This window comes from Perca fluviatilis, chromosome 23, assembly GCF_010015445.1.
Source record: "Perca fluviatilis chromosome 23, GENO_Pfluv_1.0, whole genome shotgun sequence".
NCBI classification, from domain to species: domain Eukaryota; kingdom Metazoa; phylum Chordata; class Actinopteri; order Perciformes; family Percidae; genus Perca; species Perca fluviatilis.
Genome location: NC_053134.1, coordinates 22,758,315 through 22,773,139, shown reverse-complemented (window position 1 = coordinate 22,773,139; position 14,825 = coordinate 22,758,315). Strand labels below are relative to the sequence as shown.

Here is a 14,825-nt window from a genome sequence, read left to right as displayed (position 1 = left end):
CTCTGTGTACTTGTCCCTATACAAGTAGGAGTGTGCGTTGGCTCACTCTGATCTAATTCTAAAGTGTTCAGCTCTGCTCTCTACAGCTGCCGATGGCTGTCACATGTTGCCTTCACTTCCTGTTCATGTAAAAGCTCTTCAGAGCCTGACATGGGTCTGGAGGCCTAGAGGGGGGTTGGAAGTGTGTGCGTACCCCACACACACTATAACACTACTGTTGGTAAGTTTAATCGTGGTGGGAATCCCCAGAGGCTCCACGATACCATATATTATCATGATACTTATGTCAGGATACGATATTATTGCGATTTTAAACATGTTGCGATATTCTGCAAAATTGCAATTTATTACCTTTTTTTACAACTTCAAATTATGTCATCAAAGGCAAACTTTGTCAGCATCTGTTTTATCTAAAAAGATACATTTGTTTGTTCATCTCACTTCAATTTTATTTAATAATTTTAATTAATAAAAAAAAAAAAGGTTAGGCAAAAAGTTAAATTCTCATGTGCAATTTATATAAAGAAAGATCGATACTTGGCGTCCATGTATTGATACAGTGGTATGCTGTATCGGTTGGCAGCTGCCTGTACCCGTCGATAACATCTTCACCGAGTGAACAGGAGGACTTGACGTAGTGAAATGACATTACCCCGGAGCGCAGTGTGAAAATGAGGAGCGGTCACTAGCCCTATCAGCTAACCCGCTAAATTCCCTAGGGGAAACGCTGTATACGGTTAAAAAAAAAGCAGCAACTTATAGCAAATGAAAACCCTGTGAAGCCAATAAGCCAAGCTTTTGCATGGCAAAAACTAAGGCTTAAAGAACAAAACTGCATGAGAACGAAAACACCAAGGCACAAGAATGAAAGGGATGAATACAATGTCTTTACACTATTAACTAACAGTGTGGGCGCTCCACCCCACCAGACTACAACAACCTGTAACGTCAGCTCCTAATGCTACAATAACTTGACGCCATTTGCTTAAAGGAATGAGTAATTTGAAGGGACCTAGTAATTTAATTTGACAGCACAAATGGTTCATTTGAGGGATCAAATTACTACTTTGTGCACACTTATTATCAAAAGTGGGCCATTATTACCTGATGGGCTCTGTAGTTTTCAGTCTATCTGCCTCGCTTTGACAATTAAACAAAATAGAATAAAAAAAGACTTAAAATTTAATAGGAGTGTTCGAGCCACAGTGATTAACTGATTTGCTGACTGACAGATTTATTAGCGGGTTTGTGAGGTGAATCTATTTATATTTCCCAGTAATAGTGTAAAATGTCCCACTGATGTGTCATACTGTATGATGGAAGATAAATTCAAAGACCAACCAGATATAACTGATATTGCATCATTTTGACAAAGTCACACAGCACAGAGCTAAGAATAAGCCTGAGTCATTTACCGGTGCAGCTTTGTTTCTGTAGAACTTCCCCTTCTCACCTCACTCCCCGTTTTTTTTGCTCTCTTCCCTGTGGGTATTCTCCTACCTCATGAGGATCCCAGGCGCGAATGTGTTGTCTGCTTAACAGTGCTCTGTCATGCCCCAGCCTCCTCTTCCTCACCTTTTGTTGCCATAGAAACCGTCAGCCATGGAAAAGTGCAAGCGAGCAGATCGTCTGGAGAAAGGACAGTAAGCGGTAGTGATAGTCGGCCAGGCCACACTACAAGGCAGCGGCCAAAACAACAACAAAGACATTTTTGAGGATGGTTTGTGTTATCTGAGTAGGGCTGGGTATCGTTCAGAATCTTTCGATCCGGTGCCAATTTCGATACCTCAGTTTCGATACCGATTCCTAACAATACTTTTTTCGATACCATATGTTTTAAAATCCATTTCAACATCAACAAAAATACATTAAACACAAAGCTTTTATTTCCACCTTAATTGGGAATCAAAACAGTTATCAAAATTAAAAAAATCTGGTAAAACTGCTCACTCAGAGTAACATTAATAAAAGTGCCTTGCCTTGCAAGCTCAGCCTGTCAGTCAGTCATCAGGGCAGAGAAACCACCGTTGTGGCTGCTTGTAAGAGGAAGTGGAACGTCAACAGCACCGCGACCGCTTTCGGCTCGCCATTAATATCATATCACAGCAAACGCTGTCTGCGTCAAGTTTTAAAAAACTGTAACCACACTTGAAACCAACCGTGACTCTCTGTGACTTCAACAAAACTGCGTTTTTTACAGTTTACTCCGTCCGCACCCCTCCGTGTGCGTATGTGTGTGTGTGTCGGTCGGAGCTCCGCTCTGTGTCAATATGCAGAGAGGACAGATAAGCTTGCGCTTACACGCTAAGACGCTTTTGGAACCGAAATTTGGCACCAAAGATAAAGGATAAAGAATTTTTCGATACTCATAGGATTGGAATATTTTTTTCGATACCCTAAAAGTATCGACGTTCGGTACCCAGCCCTATATCTGAGCAAATGCTGTTCTACGGTGCTGAGGTCAGGTTTATGGGATGGTGTCAGGTCCTCATATTTCTGGTGGTTTTAGCACTTTGAAGCGGGAAGTAATAACCATGAAAAGTACATTTATTAGTCAAGCTACTTCCAACAGTAAGACAAATCCATGACTACAGGCCTTTTCAACAGGAACTGAAGTGTCTAAATGCAGAAACATGTTCATTTGGATGTTCATTAAATGCAAATTAGGTGATGATGCCAGTTTATTACAATGTGGGTATGTAAGATTCTTGAAGATTTGCATGTGCAGCTTCTCAAACTTAATCTCAATAGTTTATGGCCCATCAACAATTAAAGGTAAGTAAGGCTTTTTTAGAGGAAAAAAGGTAACAAAATCAAAACTGGGTCCAATGAAGAAAAGGTTCTGTTCCAGTGGTCCAAACAGGGCTATAGACAATCGACTTGTTGAAATCACTGGCTGCCAATCAGAGCAGTAGCTAACAACTCTGAAGACTTTTGACCACTAATAGTGTTATGGAGCAACATTTTACAAGTGTTAAGTGTTAAGTTAGTCTATATCCTTGACCTTTCACTTACGGGATTGCCCCGTTGTGCCGGAAATTCCGCTGTATGTCCTTAATTTTGGCCGGATTTCCATTGCCTTCCGCTTCCTTTGTGTTGGCATTCTAAACTCTGGTGGATTTCTGAAGACTATGGTTAACTGCTCCTCATATCTCTGCAGGGTAAATCCAGAGAGCAAAACAAGTTCCTTCCCGAGGCTACTTTGTAGCGTCACCGGGGCTCTGTGCATGACGATTGTGATTGGTTTAAAGACATGTCAATAGCACGTTTTTCTCCCATCCCGGAATACTGTGTGGAATAACCAGACCCTCCTCCGCAGCACTGTGGAGGAAGGTCTGGCAAAGCGAGACTAGTGTTAAGTCAGTATTATCGGACATGATACACATTCCTCTCACTGGTTTCACGCCACTCCACTAATCAACAGTTGATGGCAGTAATGCAAAGAGGAGTAAAAGAGCACCCCCGCAAAGGCAGTGAAGAAGAAGACATACTTTGATATAGAGCTGGGCAATATATCGATATTATATCGATACCGTGATATGAGACTAGATATCATCTTAGATTCTGGATATCATAATATCGTAATATGGCACGAGTGTTGTCTTTTCCTGGTTTTAAAGGATGCATTACAGTAAAGTGATGTCATTTTCTGAACTATGTTCTATTATTTGCCTTTACCCACTTCAGTCATTATAACCACATTACTGATGATTATTTATCAAAAATCTCATTGTGTAAATATTTTGTGAAAGCACCAATAGTCAACACTACAATATTGTTGCGGTATCTATATCAAGGTATTTGGTCAACAATATCGTGACATTTGATTTTCTCCATATCGCCCAGCCCTACTTTGATAAGAACAATGCACAGTTAAATATTAAAAAGAATCGGCGATGCAGACATTTTATGAGAAAAGAAATGCACTCAAGCAGGAGGAAATATTATAGTTATCTGAGCTATTTTCTCTTGGTATAGCATTTTAATGCCATCTTTTTAAAATCGTACCAGCTGAATGTAGTTCCATCTAGTGTTTCATGTGTAATTTGAGGAAAACATCGAGAACTTAGAAGAGACTGAAAGGAGTGTCTTACTTCTTCAGCTTGAGAAAAAAAATATGCTGCTTCCTGGGTTGCTGAGACCAATTGACTTGTCTCCTCTCCTATGTCAGATGTCTCATTCTCATACTGTAGTCAAACCAACCTGCGAACCAAAGCAAAACGCTTGCTTGAGCTAAAGAAACTCAACAGCAACAAGTCATTTCATAGAAGGCTTTTTACACATGCCATGGCAGGAAATCACAGGTGTAATTAATAATATTTTTAACGACGACTGCTTACTGGCTCACCATCTTACTAGGACACTGAAAGCACAACATCGTTAATGTTATTAGCTACACCTGTGCTCTTTCTACTATGACAAATCAGAAGTCATGATTTACGGATTTACTGATGCTAAAATGGAGAATATGTATTTTGCATACTTTACACAGAGTGAGCATCAGCTTCTTGTGAAGTATGATAACGTGAAACACATTATTTGTAAAAGAAAAAGAAACACGGCCAATGTAATGAACCAGCAAGAGAAAGCGTGGCAGACGATCGCAGACCAACTGAATGCGTAAACAGCCTAAAAATATACAGTACATTTACTGACCACTGCTCTGAATTGAAACCATCATAATCATACCATTCAATGCTAATTATTTGCACAAATAAACAGTTGTACTCTTTGCCTTAAAAGTGAGCAGAAGACTTTCACCATGAAAATCAATTACAACCACTAATCTACAATGCTAAAATAGGCCTATGATGCGTAAATATCTCTTAGTAAGTAACTAAGAGATATTTACGTAAGTAACCTAAGTAACATTAACTTCCACTGCTCACTTTTCAGGCAAAGTGTACAACAGTTCGTTTGTGGAAATAATTAGCCTAACTCCTTGAATGGTTTCATTTAAGAGCAGTAGTTCATAAATGTATATTTTTAGATATATCATTCAGTCGGTCACGCTTTTTCTCACTGTATTTTTTTTTTCTACAGAGGCAGTTTCCTTCTTTACATATTATATGCTTTGCTTCCTCGTAGGCCTATATATGGACATAGAAAAGTCACTGACGAAATTAGATTCTGAAATCTAGAAACTATGAAGATAATTAAGTGATACATTTAATGCACACTGTAAACAATGACTGTAACACAGTGTATTCATCAGTTATTTCCCCCCAGCAAAATATAAGGTCAAAAACCATTGGGGTGTCCTCTCCCTGTTGTTTCATTGAGTAGCCTCAACTATAGCTACTGCCAGTTCCAGTGAACTAAGACTATAATTACGTAGGATTGTAAAATTAGGATAGCTTTTTATAATTGTACAATCCTCCCAAATTGCAGTTCACTGGAGAGAACACACATTGTGTGCTAATAATGCCAAATTAAATGCACATGGAAGAGGAACATACATGATCCTTTGTTAAAGAATACAAAAAGAAATAAATCAACTAAAATAATTAAAAGGTGTATTGGTCTCTGACCAATCTGCCATTGTTGGAACCACTAACATGTGTACAGCACTTTATATATTATCCTCTCACCGCTGACTATATTTAAAACACATTTGCAACTGTATCAGCCTTTTCTAATTATCTCAACAACTGCCATAATCTATTCATCAAACTTCTAACAACAATATGAACAGCAGTTTTCATCCAGCAATATAGCGACTGTCACATGAATAATTGTAAAAAAAAAAATAATGGTCACAGCTTTAAATAATAACAGTGCTTAACTGAACAGCAATATGCACCTGTTGTATTTTAATGCAGGCTAGTAAAACCACTGCTGGGTGAACAGAAAAGGCTCCAGCATTAATAAATCCTGGCTGTTAGCCTGATCAGGCTAGGTGCACAGAATAAATCTCCATGATAACTTAGGTGCCTCTGCTTTTGTGCAACCAAGTTAAGGCTAAATTCACAGTGTTTCCTTTAGGATTTTTTTTTAGCAGTGGGGGCAGGTCCGAACACCTCCATGAAACGGAACTGACACTTTGCTGCAACAAAAACAAATATATTTATTCACCTCTATTCACACACACAATGAGGCATATTTTCAGTTGTGATTGAACTGTATTTTTTAAGTTACTATATAGGCCAACTTTGAGCTTGACATAAGCAATTCTGTAGTAAATAACAATAAACCCACTATTAATGACATTATCTTAATAATAAAACGTTCTCCGACGTGCACTCTAACAATGCAGCCCTATTTCTGATACCGTGGGGGGGGCAGATATGTTGCCGTGGGAGGGGGGCGCCACGGTCAAATCAACATAGAGAAAACACTTGATAACTGGAATATCCCAGCTTAATCCCTAATTCTGGTTTTGTGCAATACCCCTCTGCACTCGTTAGCTAATGTTAGCGTACGTTAGTCAAATATAATGTTTGGACCACTTCACCATAGCTAGATTCCTTTCCACCCGGTTCCCACCATTGGGTTCCCACCCTTATATACTGTCTATCTTCCCACCCTGAGCACTATGTAAGAGCAAAATGGCCGCCGTGTAAATAGCTATGGTAAATAGTCAATTGGCATCTCTTCCCACTGTCCGTGTGACGGGGGGCGGGGAGCTAGCTAGCTAGCTAATTAGGTAAGGTAGCTAGCTAACTAGAAACACCTGCCTACGTGGCCAGAAACTTCAAAGATAAAGTTAGTTTAAATTATTGTTTAAAGCCTCTGCCCTCTTCTTTACTAAGAGTTCCAAATTAGTAAACCCCTGGATTTTACTAAGTCCTTTTAAAAACTAATATGAACGAAAACAGCAAATATTTCAACAAGCTAGCTAACTTGCTAGCTTTTTAACTAGCATTGTCTCACTCACATATCAATAACTTGAAGTACAGTAAAGTATTTACTTACTTCAAGTCGTCCATCTTCAGCAGTAGGGTTTCAGTAATGAATGAGTGATAACCACTGTTATAATTTTAATTTAAACTTTTAGGTATTCATATTTTAATGTATGTATTGTTGAGTGCCAATAGCATCTAAAATGTCTCTCTCTGCTCAATCTCCAGTTTTTCTGGCAGAATATCGCTGGCAGTTTTTCTGACCAATAGAAGGGTAAACCAAATTAGACCCCGCCCCTGAAACATTTGTCATGTTTTGTGATTGGTGTCTGGAATGCCATTTTATTCACTATTAAATAAATATGTCTATGTAATACACCCGGAAATAAATAAATTAGTTACTATATTAATGTATAAATACGTCGATATATTTCAGTAAATAAATAGTTAAAAAAAAAAAAATTAAAGGGATGTTTTTCAAATGACATTTGACATGACATTCAGTGGACTTCTGATTTCATAATGCCACATTTATTTATTTCACTCTCTTTTTATTTGCATTTCTTATGTTCAAATGAAAGGGTCATTTTCTCACAGATTCCGACCAAAGCCACTGGCTAGGCACCGCCGTGCTCCCAGCATTCCTCCGTTTCTCCAATAGTCTTATGAATGGACCAACAGATCCCGTTGCTCTGGACGGAGACCAGTGAAGGATATTAGTTGAGCACTTTTCCGGTGAGCGCTGAGTGTTACTGCGCAGCCTCCAACTGAGAGAGACGAAGTAGATGTGACGTGAGCAACCTGTCTGAAAGTTGCAAAAAAGTTGTCTTCTGGTAGCTGTGCCAAGAGAAATCTCAATCATTCCCAATCTTACAGAGACGGAGAGCGTAGGTATATGTAAGGCGATAACATAGGCACAGGCTAATTATTGCTAACTAAAATGCTAGTTAACATTAGTAATTAAACTTAAACAGCTAATGTAAGTCAAAACTGCCTGCGAGCTTCTTCTGTACTATACGGTAATTCCTCTACTGTGCGACAGTAAGTCGTGTGGTTATGACACAATAATTAGCCTATTTTTCAAAAACATCTGCTACGGGGCCATAACGTGAGGTACAAGGTAATGGAACCTTTTATACATTGTCGTGTTTCTTTAGAAATAAACAATGGACAAATAGAGTCTTTAAACGCTTCAGATGTAAAGTTATTCGCTGTCAAAGTGGCGCCAAAATGAATGGCAGTCAATGGGATGCTAACAGCGGGTGGGCGCTTGGTAGCATCAAAATGGCGCCCTAGGAGCTATGCTCTGTGGAGGCAGGCTAACCCCCTTGGTTTCTCCCCACCAGTGAGACAACTTCCTTTGCCGGGAAGCAAAATTACGAATCCCACTATGGCCAAGACCCGCCCTAGGAAGCTGCTCAATTGGTTGGGGCTAGGCATTTCACCTCGAGTGGTTAAGGTTAGGATAGCCGATTGGTCAGGGGACAGGACCTGTACATGTAAGCATGGACGCCTGGCCAATAGTAGTGTGTGAATGCTATTGAAGGGGAGGGTCTTGGCGTGGCAGCACGCATATTTTTTTCCCCACTATGGCCACGCCAAGACCCTCCCCTTCAATAGCATTGAATAGCATTAACCGGGTTAATTTTTAAGCGTAATTTTAGTGTCAAAATGTTTGGGAGATACAGTATATGGCTTGTAACAAATGGTCCAATATTAACTTTGATCGAAAGAATCGGTCATAATCTGTTAACATTTACTTCCACCGTTGGAATCTATAGACTCAGGACCTGCTGCTAGTCTACTAAAGAGGCGTGGCACAGGTACAGAAATGACTTAATTTGCACCGTCTCGCTTAATCCACAGTTCCATAGTCCCATAATGCATTTTTTTTTTAAAGCAGTGGATATCTTTGGTAATCACATTCATCTACTGAAAATTATGACACTACACTTTCCAACAGACCCTTTACATGTCACAGCAGAGTGGATACAGCTGCAGCTAATAAAATGAATAATAGGTTAGTTTGAGTCAGGGATAGGCTACCAATTACCAAATCCTGAAAATAACGCATGCCAATGCTTGCTCATTAACTTGTGTAAACCAATCTTATCCATCATTAATTATATGAGCTGCAGCTGTGTTTTCATGCTGACAACTCTGGAGAAGCAGATGTAAGCATTGTTACAGTAGAGATCCACTTTTGCAACACGACATAATGCATCCATGGTTGATGGTCCAACCCCTTGACCAGCAGCTAATTGGACGATCACCTCACGTGGGTCTGGCCACTCCCGAATTTCAAAACGACAGCTAGTTCGGAATACGATCTAGTATTTTACGAAAATAGTTCACCGGAAAAAAACGTGTTTCTGAAAATATTTTAAGGGAGAAATAGGCCATGCAGTTGCTGAATCTGTCTTCATTTCAGATAGACAAAGGTCAGTTTGAAAGATTTTCGTCTACGTCCATTGGATAGTCGCGTCGCGTTCAACGGATTCATTTGCATAAAGATGGGCATCGGCCAGCTTTTTGGACGCGCAGCATTTTTTCAAACGTAGCGCCGCCTTCCCGGGATGCTTTGCGGGCGCGACAGAAGCGTCGCACGGCCAGGTGGATCTGTACGGTTACAGCTATAGCCGTTTGTATGGTATATTCCTTTAGCCTACGAATGACTTTTTACAACTTAACTGGGGAAATAAGTTGAAGTGAAGTTACAGGTTAGTGATGTCTTGAATTGGTAAGCCCAATGGTGCCAAAAAATCATTTCACTATATATCTGGTTAAAGAATTGACATTTTGGGAAATATGCTTATCTGCTTTCTGGAGGAGAGTTAGAAGCCACACTCATATGTCGGGAGTGTTATCAATCTTCTCATTTAACTCTGCCAGAGAGCGAGTAAGTGTATTTCCCAAAATGTTTAACTATAAGTTTACCATGGGGAGCAATTGAATACACACACAAGTGTCAACTTTCACAGCATAAAGGTTTTAAGTTTAGCTATGAAAGCCTTTGTAACAACAGTAGCCATGGTCCCACTTTCTTGCTTTTATCCTTGCACTGCAGGCAGCTGGATTTTTGGGAGGCATGCAGTAAAAATAAAAAGGCTTATAAACCTGTCTGTGATCTCTCTGAGCTGAGTTCTACCTGGAAGGAAAGCAAAGGTTTGTTTGTTTTTTCAAATAACTATTTCTTCACAGGAACGGAATGAAAGTTCAGCATTAGTGCAGCAAGCATGAAGGCAAAAGTGAATTTCAAATTTGCGCAAATTGAATGTTTTAGTATTCTAGTTTGAATACTTAGTTGCTTTTTAGCATTAGTAAAAGGCAGCCAATTCCAAATCATATGAAAACACATTTTTCCAATAACGAGCTAGCAAGCTAACAAAGCTGAAACCAGTAATTCTCAGCTCCTTTTTTGAAACACATGGTTATGAGATTTACAGAAAGGCACCAGACTGGAGCTATAGGTGTTAGATGTTGCTCTCATTCATTAAAGCTGGTGATGACAGGAAAGTCTTATCAGCAGCTCACAAGCTACACATTTCTTATGCAATCACTCTATTTAGGGCATTCTTCAGAAGGATTTGGGCATCAATAATGAATGGCTTGCCCCTGTTCCAGAGTGGGCTTGTTTCATCTTGATCACACGATCACAGTAAGGAGTGTGGCAGTAGCCTGAGAGCTAATTTACCAAACACTAACTGTACCATACGGTAAACTGTAGTGGTGCCCAGGGCGTACACAAACCACTATCCTCTGTGCTGCTGTATTTTCCAAAGTGTTAGGTGTGATGTGTCAGCTGTCCCATTTTTCATAATGAGTGTCTTCATTTTACAATACTCTCCTACATGATCACAGAAATAAACAGTTGAGGCAGTAATGGAAGCTTGCAGAAAACGCTGTACCGTGGTATTGTGTACCATTAAAAAATGTTATCATAGAAGAGGTTACTTTCTATATAATGCAATGTAGTCACATGTTTTAAAAGGTCCCATGGCATGACAATTTCACTTTATGAGGTTTTTTTTAACATTAATATGCGTTCCCCCAGCCTGCCTATGGTCCCCCAGTGGCTAGAAATGGTGATAGGTGTAAACCGAGCCCTGGGTATCCTGCTCTGCCTTTGAGAAAATGAAAGCTCAGATGGGCCGATCTGGAATCTTCTCCTTATGAGGTCATAAGGAGCAAGTTTACCTCCCCTTTCTCTGCTTTGCCCGCCCAGAGAATTTGGCCCACCCATGAGAGAGAGACATCATGGCTTTCAAATGAGCAAAGTGGCAGTTGGTCAAGGCCACACCCCCACCCTCATTTATTCCCAGCAGGGCAATGAGAAAATACAAATTTATTGAGACCAAACCTGGACTCTTGCTGTGATCAACAGCTATATGCTGATTTTGTCCACTTGCTGTTTGTTGCTGTGGGTATTTTGGGTTTTGGCTTTTTCACTGGAAAACTGCTGCTTGCAGCTGAAAATGGATTGATGAGACCGGTGGGACTGAACTAAAACAGGAAAGTTGAAGGCCACAAAAAACAAAACAATTATAGTTGAAATGTGCTAAAACACTGCTTAGAGTCGGGTGGTAGTTCTCTGTGAGTTTGTCATTGCAAGTGACAAACCTGCAGACAGCAACAACTGTGATTGGTCCACTTGGCTGTGGCTTGGTAACACTGCATTTTCTCGTACTCACTTCTGGGTTCTCCTCCTCGGACAACGAACAACCTGAAATCAAGGGGAGGGTTCATTTTTTGGGCTTTTCTGACCGTGGTCAGAAATCACAGGGGACACACTTTGTTTCTCCCACTGAGCCTCTAGAGTCAATACTCGCTCTGGAGCTAACCCCCGTCACTCTCTCTACCACACACACACACACACACACACACACAAACACACACAACACACACACACACACACACACGCACACGCTCTGCTAGACTGCTTGCTCTTGAGGGAATTACTGTAATTGTTGGAATTGTTGGGGCTTTGTAAATTATAGAGTGTGGTCTAGACCTACTCTATCTGTAAAGTGTCTCAAGATAACTCTTGTTACGATTTGATACTATAAATAAAATTGAACTGAATTGAATTGATTTAGACACACCAGCATAAAAGTACAAATCCTCACAACAGCGTAGGCCACATGCTCTACACAGAGCCTACGTACTACAAATCAGCCTTTACACGTTTTGTATTCATACCCCATGATAGATCTTCCATGGTAAGATTATCACCTTCTTCAATACAGTGATGATTTCTAGGCGTAAGTAAGATGTGGGATAGTATTGCAACACTAGGAAACTAACAAAAATATATCAGTTAAGGAATGGATGGACCAAATAGCCAAAATGTCCTCCTATGAAAGATTATGTTATAAGCTGATGGATAGGCAAATATGAAAATATCGATTTTTATCGACATTTCTCAATTCATTGAAAACAAAAGCACTATATGCTATGTGTAATTTGTGGTATTATTTAGTTAATATAATTTTATGTACTATTCTGTACATATACAGTATATCATAGAATATATAACACTCTACCTTGGTTATATTTGCTTTGTCCTTGTTTCCTGTTCTTGTCCGGTAAGGTGGAGTTTGCTGTGATATTTTGATGTGTGATCCATTTAACCGGCTATGTATGTTTTTTTTCTTTTGAAAAACCAATACAAAAATGAGAAGTGGGAAATTTGGCATTGATACGTGCAGAATAGACTTACGAGGAGATGCTAAATTATCCATTCAGTATGAGCATGTTAACTGTGCTGCAGACTACATCTCAGTGTGTCCCAGGATCCCAAATGTTTCATATTGTGTGAGAAAAATGCCATTACCGTTTAGAGTCATTACTGTTTCAAAAGGTTATGAAAAAAAATCAGCGAGAGGCCGGAGACTTTGGGATTTATTCAAGCATGTAAATGTAAACCCCAGTTCTTCTGTATTTTGCTAAGTAAGTGCATGTATGGCAGCATGAAGTGTTTTTGTTGAAGGATTTCGGAGGGATGACTACAAATGAGCCTGGTTCAGGGTAGATGCATTCGTATTTTACTGTGGATTTATTCCTGCATGAATACAAAATTAATGAATACAAAAACTAAACAATGAGCTAAAAGACACAAAAGCAAGATATCTGGTGATAATTCTCTGCAGGTTCACCACTACAAGCAACCCCTTTCGCGTTGTTCATTTCGCCCATCGTTAATATAAAAATACAAATTATTGCTGCTTTGAGTTGGCCACCGTATCTATCCCTATTTTATAGTCACTGCCAGTGTTCTACACAGGTGGCGTTCATTTTAACGGTCACCCTTCCTTTTCGTCACACTTGACAGCTTTAGCTGGCCATCCGAACCGTTCAATCTAATTACACATGGCACACTCCAGTTCGGCCTGGCTCTGCCTATACTACATAATGCACTAACCAGTTAACTTAGTGGAGAGTTACCTGGAAAGCAGGTAAAAGAAGTATCCAGGGTTTACTGAGCTGACGCCTCTGGAGCTATAACTCAATCTGTGGCAGCAGCCCTCGCAGTGACAACCACAACATTTAAATGCAGTCTCTTCTCTTCTTCACTCTCACGTCCCACTCTGCAGTCTCCTGAACATTCATAAATGTGACAGTATCGTTCCTGGGAGAAAAATGCGCATAGCTGTCTGTGAGGCGGAATATTAAGAGGTAGAGGTGAGAGATGAGGAGAGGAAAGGAAATACCGAAGGGGCGGAGGGAGGGACAGGGTGACAGAAAGAGGGAGTGATGAAGTGTGTAGGATTACAGGGTGACATTGAAAGAAGCCTCTTTGTGCCTTTTTAGTCCATCCCTCTCTTCCACTATTCACTCACAACATGCTCTTCACTTCCCACATCCACTGACTTCCACCTCCCAGTGCAGTGTATGCGCGTCCCCCTGCCGCCTGGTGGCACTGCACGAGTGCCCGTCAGCGCTCCAGAGTGTCACAAACATTTTCCCAAGACGGCCGTGAATGAGATCTTTGTCCTTCGCCGCTATGCTGCACGCTGGCAGGATGCAGGGGGAGGGGCGGGGGCTAAGAAGGTGGTGAAATGAAAATGAGAGTAGATCAGGAGAGGGAAGGAAAAGAGAAGACAGTGGAGGAAATGAAAGGATAGAAGAGGAAATGAGTAAATAGGAGAGGAGAGAAAGAGGGTAAGAGGAGAAAAATGACATGGTTGATGGAAGGAATAAAAGTGGCAGGGGAGGAGAACAATTGAGGAGTAAGGGGAGAAGTACAGAGGGATGGAATTAAGAGGGAAATGAAGGGTGGGAATAGAGGGTGAGGAAAATGAAACAGGAGCAGAAAGAGAAAAACTAAGGAAATGAGGAAATGAGACAAAAGGAGAGGAGGAAAGAAGTAAGAAAAGGAAACAATAAAAGAGAAGAAAGAGAGAAGGAAAGCGAAAAGGAATGAGTGGAAAGTCAAGGGATATTACAGGTGTGACAGGAAAAGAGGATGAAGATGTAGGAGAAGAGAAGAAGATGGTGAACAACAGGAAAATGAAGACAAAGGAAATGGGAAAAGAAATGCAATAAAAGGGAGGGGAGGTGTATGAATGAGGAGAAAAGGCAGAGAGAAAGGATAAAACATGTAACGGATAGATGTTAATGACTGAAAAATTTGGAAATTACAGCTAAAATGTGCCTTTGTGACCTTTACAGTGCCTGTGAAATAGAATGCAGTAACTGGGTTACTAGTATTTATCATAACCTGATTTATCTGTGCTCATGAAAAACCATATCCCGAATATGATCCTAACCGGGATAAGCCTCATGAACGCGTTATTCATGTCCATGTAAACATGCTCAGTGTTTCCCCTATGGCCAACAGGAACCCCTACCCCAAAAAATAACGCTACATATCTATTCCAGTGTTTGCCCTGCATTCATTTTGCAGCAGCGCACCGCCGTGAGTCCATGAACTGCCTGTGGTTGGTTAACGTCTGTAATTACAGCAGGACAGTCGAGTGTCTG

At 40.4% G+C, this 14,825-nt stretch overlaps 1 long non-coding RNA gene across 1 annotated transcript; it reads right to left on the bottom strand.

Annotated features, from left to right (window-relative positions):
* Nucleotides 1-1,506: 1,506 nt before the first annotated feature.
* LOC120553177 lies at nt 1,507-7,039 on the bottom strand. Its single transcript, XR_005638125.1, has 3 exons — nt 6,916-7,039; nt 4,095-4,203; nt 1,507-1,629 (listed from the first exon to the last, which is right to left on the bottom strand). It is a non-coding gene; the product is annotated as an uncharacterized LOC120553177 (long non-coding RNA).
* Between the last annotated feature and the right edge of the window lie 7,786 nt (nt 7,040-14,825).